The sequence below is a fragment of the Stegostoma tigrinum genome, chromosome 46, assembly GCF_030684315.1.
Source record: "Stegostoma tigrinum isolate sSteTig4 chromosome 46, sSteTig4.hap1, whole genome shotgun sequence".
Taxonomy (NCBI): Eukaryota; Metazoa; Chordata; class Chondrichthyes; order Orectolobiformes; family Stegostomatidae; genus Stegostoma; species Stegostoma tigrinum.
This window is the reverse complement of record NC_081399.1, coordinates 9,904,214-9,911,181: the sequence shown is the minus strand read 5'-3', so window position 1 is coordinate 9,911,181 and position 6,968 is coordinate 9,904,214.

Here is a 6,968-nt window from a genome sequence, read left to right as displayed (position 1 = left end):
GGTACGTGCTGAGGGAGCGGGCACTGTCGGAGGGTCGGTGCTCAGAGAGTGGGCACTGTCGGATGGTCAGTGCTAGGGAGTGGGCACTATCGGAGAGTCAGTGCTGAGGGAGCGCCGCACTGTCGGAGGGTCAGTGCTGAGGGAGTGGGCAGTGTCAGAGGGTCAGTGCTTAGGGGGTGGGCACTGTCGGCGGGTCCGTGATGAGGGAGCGGGCACTGTCGGAGGGTCAGTGCTGAGGGAGCGGGCACTGTCGGAGAGCCAGTGCTGAAGGAGCGGGCACTGTCAGAGGGTCAGTGCTGAGGGAGTGCCGCACTTTCAGAGGGTCAGTGCTGAGGGAGTGGGCACTGTCGGACGTTCAGTGCTGAGGCAGCGAGCACTGTCGTTAGGTCAGTGCTGAGGGAGTGCCGCACTGTCGCGGGTCAGTGATGAGGGAGTGGGCACTGTTGGAGGGTCGGTGCTGAGGGATCGCCACACTGTCGGAGGGTCGGTGCTGAGGGATCGCCACACTGTCGGAGGGCCAGTGCTGAGGGCGTGGGCACTGTCGGAGGGTCAGTGCTGAGGGAATGGGCACTGTCAGAGGGTCAGTGCTGAGGGAGCTCCGCACCGTCAGAGGGTCAGTGATGAGGGAGTGGGCACTGTCGGAGAACCAGTGCTGAGGGAGCGCCGCACTGTTGGAGGGTCAGTGCTGAGGGAGTGGGCCTGTCGGATGTTCAGTGCTGAGGGAGTGGGCACTGTCGGACGTTCAGTGCTGAGGCAGCGGGCACTGTCGTTAGGTCAGTGCTGAGGGAGTGCCGCACTGTCGCGGGTCAGTGATGAGGGAGTGGGCACTGTTGGAGGGTCGGTGCTGAGGGATCGCCACACTGTCGGAGGGTCAGTGCTGAGGGCGTGGGCACTGTCGGAGGGTCAGTGCTGAGGGAATGGGCACTGTCAGAGGGTCAGTGGTGAGGGAGCTCCGCACCGTCAGAGGGTCAGTGGTGAGGGAGTGGGCAGTGTCAGAGGGTCAGTGCTGAGGGTGTGGGCACTGTCGGCGGGTCCGTGATGAGGGAGCGGGCACCATCGGGAGGGTCAGTGCGCAGAGAGTGGGCATTGTCGGATGTTCAATGCTGAGGGAGCGCCGCGCTGTCGGAGTGTCAGTGCTGAGGGAATGGGCACAGTCGGAGGGTCAGTGCTGAGGGAGTGGGCACTGTCAGAGGGTCAGTGCTGAGGGAGTGAGCTCTGTCAGAGGGTCAGTGCTGAGGGAGTGAGCTCTGTCAGAGGGTCAGTGCTGAAGGAGCGGGCACTGTCGGAGGATCAGTGCTGAGGGAGTGGGCACAGTCGGAGGATCAGTGCTGAGGGAGTGGGCACTGTTGGAGGGTCAGTGCTGAGGGAGCGGGCACTGTCAGAGGGTCAGTGCTGAGGGAGTGAGCTCTGTCAGAGGGTCAGTGCTGAAGGAGTGGGCACTGTCGAAGGATCAGTGCTGAGGGAGTGGGCACAGTCGGAGGGTCAGTGCTGAGGGAGTGGGCACTGTAGGAGGGTCAGTGCTGTGGGAGCGGGAACTGTCAGAGTGTCAGTGCTCAGAGAGTGGGCCTATCGGATGTTCAGTGCTGAGGCAGCAGGCACTGTCGGAGGGTCAGTGCTGTGGGAGCGCCGCGCTGTCGGAGGGTCAGTGCTGAGGGAGCGCCGCACTGTCGGGGGGTCAGTGCTGAGGGAGCGGGCACTGTCGGAGGGTCAGTGCTCAGACAGTGGTCACTGTTGGAGGGTCAGTGCTGAGGGAGCGGGTACTGTCAGAGGATCAGTGCTGAGGGAGCGGGCACTGTCGGAGGGTCAGTGCTCAGACAGTGGTCACTGTTGGAGGGTCAGTGCTGAGGGAGCGGGTACTGTCAGAGGATCAGTGCTGAGGGAGCGGGCACTGTCGGAGGGTCTGTGCTGAGGGAGCGGGTACTGTCAGAGGATCAGTGCTGAGGGAGTGGGCACTGTAGGGGGGTCAGCGCTGAGGGAATGGGCATTTTCGTAGGGTCAGTGGTGAGGTAGTGGGCCCTGTCGGCGGGGTCGGTGTTGACGGAGTGGGCACTGTCGGACGGTCAGCGCTGAGGGAGCGCCGCACTGTCGGGGGGTACGTGCTGAGGGAGCGGGCACTGTCGGAGGGTCGGTGCTCAGAGAGTGGGCACTGTCGGATGGTCAGTGCTAGGGAGTGGGCACTATCGGAGAGTCAGTGCTGAGGGAGCGCCGCACTGTCGGAGGGTCAGTGCTGAGGGAGTGGGCAGTGTCAGAGGGTCAGTGCTTAGGGGGTGGGCACTGTCGGCGGGTCCGTGATGAGGGAGCGGGCACTGTCGGAGGGTCAGTGCTGAGGGAGCGGGCACTGTCGGACGTTCAGTGCTGAGGCAGCGGGCACTGTCGTTAGGTCAGTGCTGAGGGAGCGCCGCACTGTTGGAGGGTCAGTGCTGAGGGAGTGGGCACTGTTGGAGGGTCAGTGCTGAGGGAGTGCCACACTGTCGAGGGTCAGTGATGAGGGAGTGGGCACTGTTGGAGGGTCGGTGCTGAGGGATCGCCACACTGTTAGAGAGTCAGTGCTGAGGGAGCGGGCACTGTCGGAGGGTCAGTGCTGAGGGAGCGGGCACTGTCGGAGGGTCAGTGCTGAGGGCGTGGGCACTGTCGGAGGGTCAGTGCTGAGGGAATGGGCACTGTCAGAGGGTCAGTGCTGAGGGAGCTCCGCACCGTCAGAGGGTCAGTGATGAGGGAGTGGGCACTGTCGGAGAACCAGTGCTGAGGGAGCGCCGCACTGTTGGAGGGTCAGTGCTGAGGGAGTGGGCCTGTCGGATGTTCAGTGCTGAGGGAGTGGGCACTGTCGGAGTGTCATTGCTGAGGGAACGCCGCACTGTCGGAGGGTCAGTGCTGAGGGAGCGCCACACTGTCGGAGGGTCAGTGCTGAGGGAGCGCCGCACTGTTGGAGGGTCAGTGCTGAGGGAGTGGGCACTGTCGGGGGGTCAGTGCTGAGGGAGCGGGCACTGTCGGAGGGTCAGTGCTCAGACAGTGGTCACTGTCGGAGGCTCAGTGCTCAGAGAGTGGGCCTGTCGGATGTTCAGTGCTGAGGCAGCAGGCACTGTCGGAGGGTCAGTGCTGAGGGAGCGCCGCACTGTCGGTGTGTCAGTGCTGAGGGAGTGGGCACTGTCGGGGGGTCAGTGCTGAGGGAGCGGGCACTGTCGGAGGGTCAGTGCTCAGACAGTGGTCACTGTCGGAGGCTCAGTGCTGAGGGAGCGCCGCACTGTCGGAGGGTCAGCACTGAGAAATTGGGCACTGTAGGGGGGTCAGCGCTGAGGGAATGGGCATTTTCGTAGGGTCAGTGGTGAGGTAGTGGGCCCCGTCGGCAGGGTCGGTGCTGACGGAGTGGGCACTGTCGGAGGGTCGGTGATGAGGAGCGGGCACTGTCGGAGGGTCAGTGCTGAGGGAGCGCCGCATTGTCGGGGGGTCAGTGCTGAGGGCGTGGGCACAGTCGGAGGGTCAGTGCTGAGGGAGTGGGCACTGTCGGAGAGCCAGTGCTGAGGGAGCGCCGCACTGTTGGAGGGTCAGTGCTGAGGGAGCGCCGCACTGTTGGAGGGTCAGTGCTGAGGGAGCGCGCACTGTCAGTGGGTCAGTGCTGAGGGAGTGGGCACTGTCGGACGTTCAGTGCTGAGGCAGCGGGCACTGTCGTTAGGTCAGTGCTGAGGGATCGCCGCACTGTTGGAGGGTCAGTGCTGAGGGCGTGGGCACTGTCGGAGGGTCAGTGCTGAGGGAATGGGCACTGTCAGAGGGTCAGTGCTGAGGGAGCTCCGCACCGTCAGAGGGTCAGTGGTGAGGGAGCTCCGCACCGTCAGAGGGTCAGTGGTGAGGGAGTGGGCAGTGTCAGAGGGTCAGTGCTGAGGGGGTGGGCACTGTCGGCGGGTCCGTGATGAGGGAGCGGGCACTGTCGGAGGGTCAGTGCTCAGAGAGTGGGCACTGTCGGATGTTCAATGCTGAGGGAGCGCCACGCTGTCGGAGGGTCAGTGCTGAGGGCGTGGGCACAGTCGGAGGGTCAGTGCTGAGGGAGTGGGCACTGTCAGAGGATCAGTGCTGAGGGAGTGGGCACAGTCGGAGGATCAGTGCTGAGGGAGTGGGCACGGTTGGAGGGTCAGTGCTGAGGGAGCGGGCACTGTCAGAGGGTCAGTGCTGAGGGAGTGAGCTCTGTCAGAGGGTCAGTGCTGAAGGAGTGGGCACTGTCGGAGGATCAGTGCTGAGGGAGTGGGCACAGTCGGAGGGTCAGTGCTGAGGGTGTGAGCACTGTCGGAGGGTCAGTGCTGACGGAATGGGCATTTTCGGAGGGTCAGTGGTGAGGGAGTGGGCAGTGTCGGCGGGTCGGTGCTGAGGGAGCGGGCACTGTCGGAGGGTCGGTGTTGAGGGAGCGGGCACTGTCGGATGTTCAGTGCTGAGGAAGCAGGCACTGTCGTTGGGTCAGTGCTGAGGGAGTGGGCACTGTCGGAGGGGCAGTGCTGAGGGAGTGGGCACTGTCGGAGAGCCAGTGCTGAGGGTGCGCCGCACTGTTGGAGGGTCAGTGCTGAGGGAGCGGGCACTGTCGGAGGGTCAGTGCTGAGGGAGTGGGCAATGTCGGAGAGCCAGTGCTGAGGGAGCGCCGCACTGTTGGAGGGTCAGTGCTGAGGGAGTGGGCAATGTCGGAGGGTCAGTGCTGAGGGAGCGCCGCACTGTCGGAGGGTCGGTGCTGAGTGAGTGGGCACTGTTGGAGGGTCGGTGATGAGGGAGCGGGCACTGTAGGAGGGTCAGTGCTGAGGGACCGGGCACTGTCGGAGGGACAGTACTGAGGGAGCACCGCACTGTCGGAGGGTCAGTACTGAGGGAGCGCCGCACTGTGGGAGGGTCAGTACTGAGGGAGCGCCGCACTGTCGGAGGGTCAGTGCTGAGGGAGTGGGCAATGTCGGAGGGTCAGTGCTGAGGGAGCGCCGCACTGTCGGAGGGTCAGTGCTGAGGGAGCGCCGCACTGTCGGAGGGTCAGTGCTGAGGGAGTGGGCACTGTCGGAGGGTCAGTGCTGAGGGAGCGGGGCACTGTCGGAGAGTCAGTGCTGAGGGAGTGGGCCCTGTCGGACGGTCAGTGCTGAGGGAGTGGGCCCTGTCGGAGGGTCAGTGCTGAGGGAGCGGGCACTGTCGGAGGGTCAGTGCTGAGGGAGCGGGCACTGTCGGAGAGTCAGTGCTGAGGGAGTGGGCCCTGTCGGACGGTCAGTGCTGAGGGAGTGGGCCCTGTCGGAGGGTCAGTGCTGAGGGAGCGTGGAACGAGTTGCTGGTGCTTTCTCCCGGGTTTGTGTGTTTCTTGGTTTCCCAGCGACTGTGTGACTGTGTGGAACAGGATCATCGGTTTCCGTACCGCTCCTCATCATTCCCTGCCAACAATCCTGTTGTCACCACAACTTTGCTGCCCTCTGCGCAGTGTTCGCACCCACACTCACTCCTGCACAACACTCTGTCTCGAATTACCGCATCAATCCTGCGTCCCCTCTCTTTAAAGGTTAAATAAATCATCTATTATTAAATGCAGCCCTTCCGTTCGCAGGGATAGTCGGGAAGGTGTATGCTCAGTGCAGGGACTGACAGACAGAGACAACAATTTTCAGGAAGGTGACAGGCACGGACAATCCCGAGGCGGGGTGGGGCAGGACATCGAGAGCAGGACTGGGATGGACCGAGAGAGGGAGACACACAGAGAGAAAAAGACACAAAGACTGAGGGCCACTGTCGCTGAGACAGAGGCAGGTTGAAGCTGTCCGAAATATAGAGAGACAAAGAGAGTCGTGTGTGTGTGTGTGTGTGTGTGTGTGTGTGTGTGTGTGAGAGAGAGAGAGAGAGAGAGAGAGAGAGTTTCAGGCACTGGGGCTCAGAGAGAGAGAGAGTTTCAGGCACTGGGGCTCAGAGAGAGAGAGAGAGAGAGAGAGTTTCAGGCACTGGGGCTCAGAGAGAGAGAGAGAGAGTTTCAGGCACTGGGGCTCAGAGAGAGAGAGAGTTTCAGGCACTGGGGCTCAGAGAGAGAGAGAGAGAGAGAGAGTTTCAGGCACTGGGGCTCAGAGAGAGAGAGAGAGAGTTTCAGGCACTGGGGCTCAGAGAGAGAGAGAGTTTCAGGCACTGGGGCTCAGAGAGAGAGAGAGAGAGAGAGAGTTTCAGGCACTGGGGCTCAGAGAGAGAGAGAGTTTCAGGCACTGGGGCTCAGAGAGAGAGAGAGAGTTTCAGGCACTGGGGCTCAGAGAGAGAGAGAGAGAGTTTCAGGCACTGGGGCTCAGAGAGAGAGAGAGAGAGAGTGAGAGAGAGAGAGTTTCAGGCACTGGGGCTCAGAGAGAGAGAGTGTTTCAGGCACTGGGGCTCAGAGAGAGAGAGAGAGTGAGAGAGAGAGAGTTTCAGGCACTGGGGCTCAGAGAGAGAGAGAGAGAGTTTCAGGCACTGGGGCTCAGAGAGAGAGAGTGTTTCAGGCACTGGGGCTCAGAGAGAGAGAGAGTGAGAGAGAGAGAGTTTCAGGCGCTGGGGCTCAGAGAGAGAGAGAGAGAGTTTCAGGCACTGGGGCTCAGAGAGAGAGAGAGAGAGTTTCAGGCACTGGGGCTCAGAGAGAGAGAGAGTTTCAGGCACTGGGGCTCAGAGAGAGAGAGAGTTTCAGGCACTGGGGCTCAGAGAGAGAGAGAGAGTGAGAGAGAGAGAGTTTCAGGCACTGGGGCTCAGAGAGAGAGAGAGTTTCAGGCACTGGGGCTCGGAGAGACGTTTTGAATTACAATCCTACCTTAGTCCCCAACACACAGTTTGTTGTTCTTCCGTTCACAAGTCTGGGAAGGTTTGGCTAAAACAGGAGAGAGAGAGACCGAGAGAGAGAGAGAGAGAGAGCGCGAGTGCAGTGTCATATAACCCAGTCAGGAGACATTGAACAGAGAATTGGGCAATTATTCAACTTGAAAGAGAGAGTGAGTGAGTGAGGGAGGGCGAGACGGAGA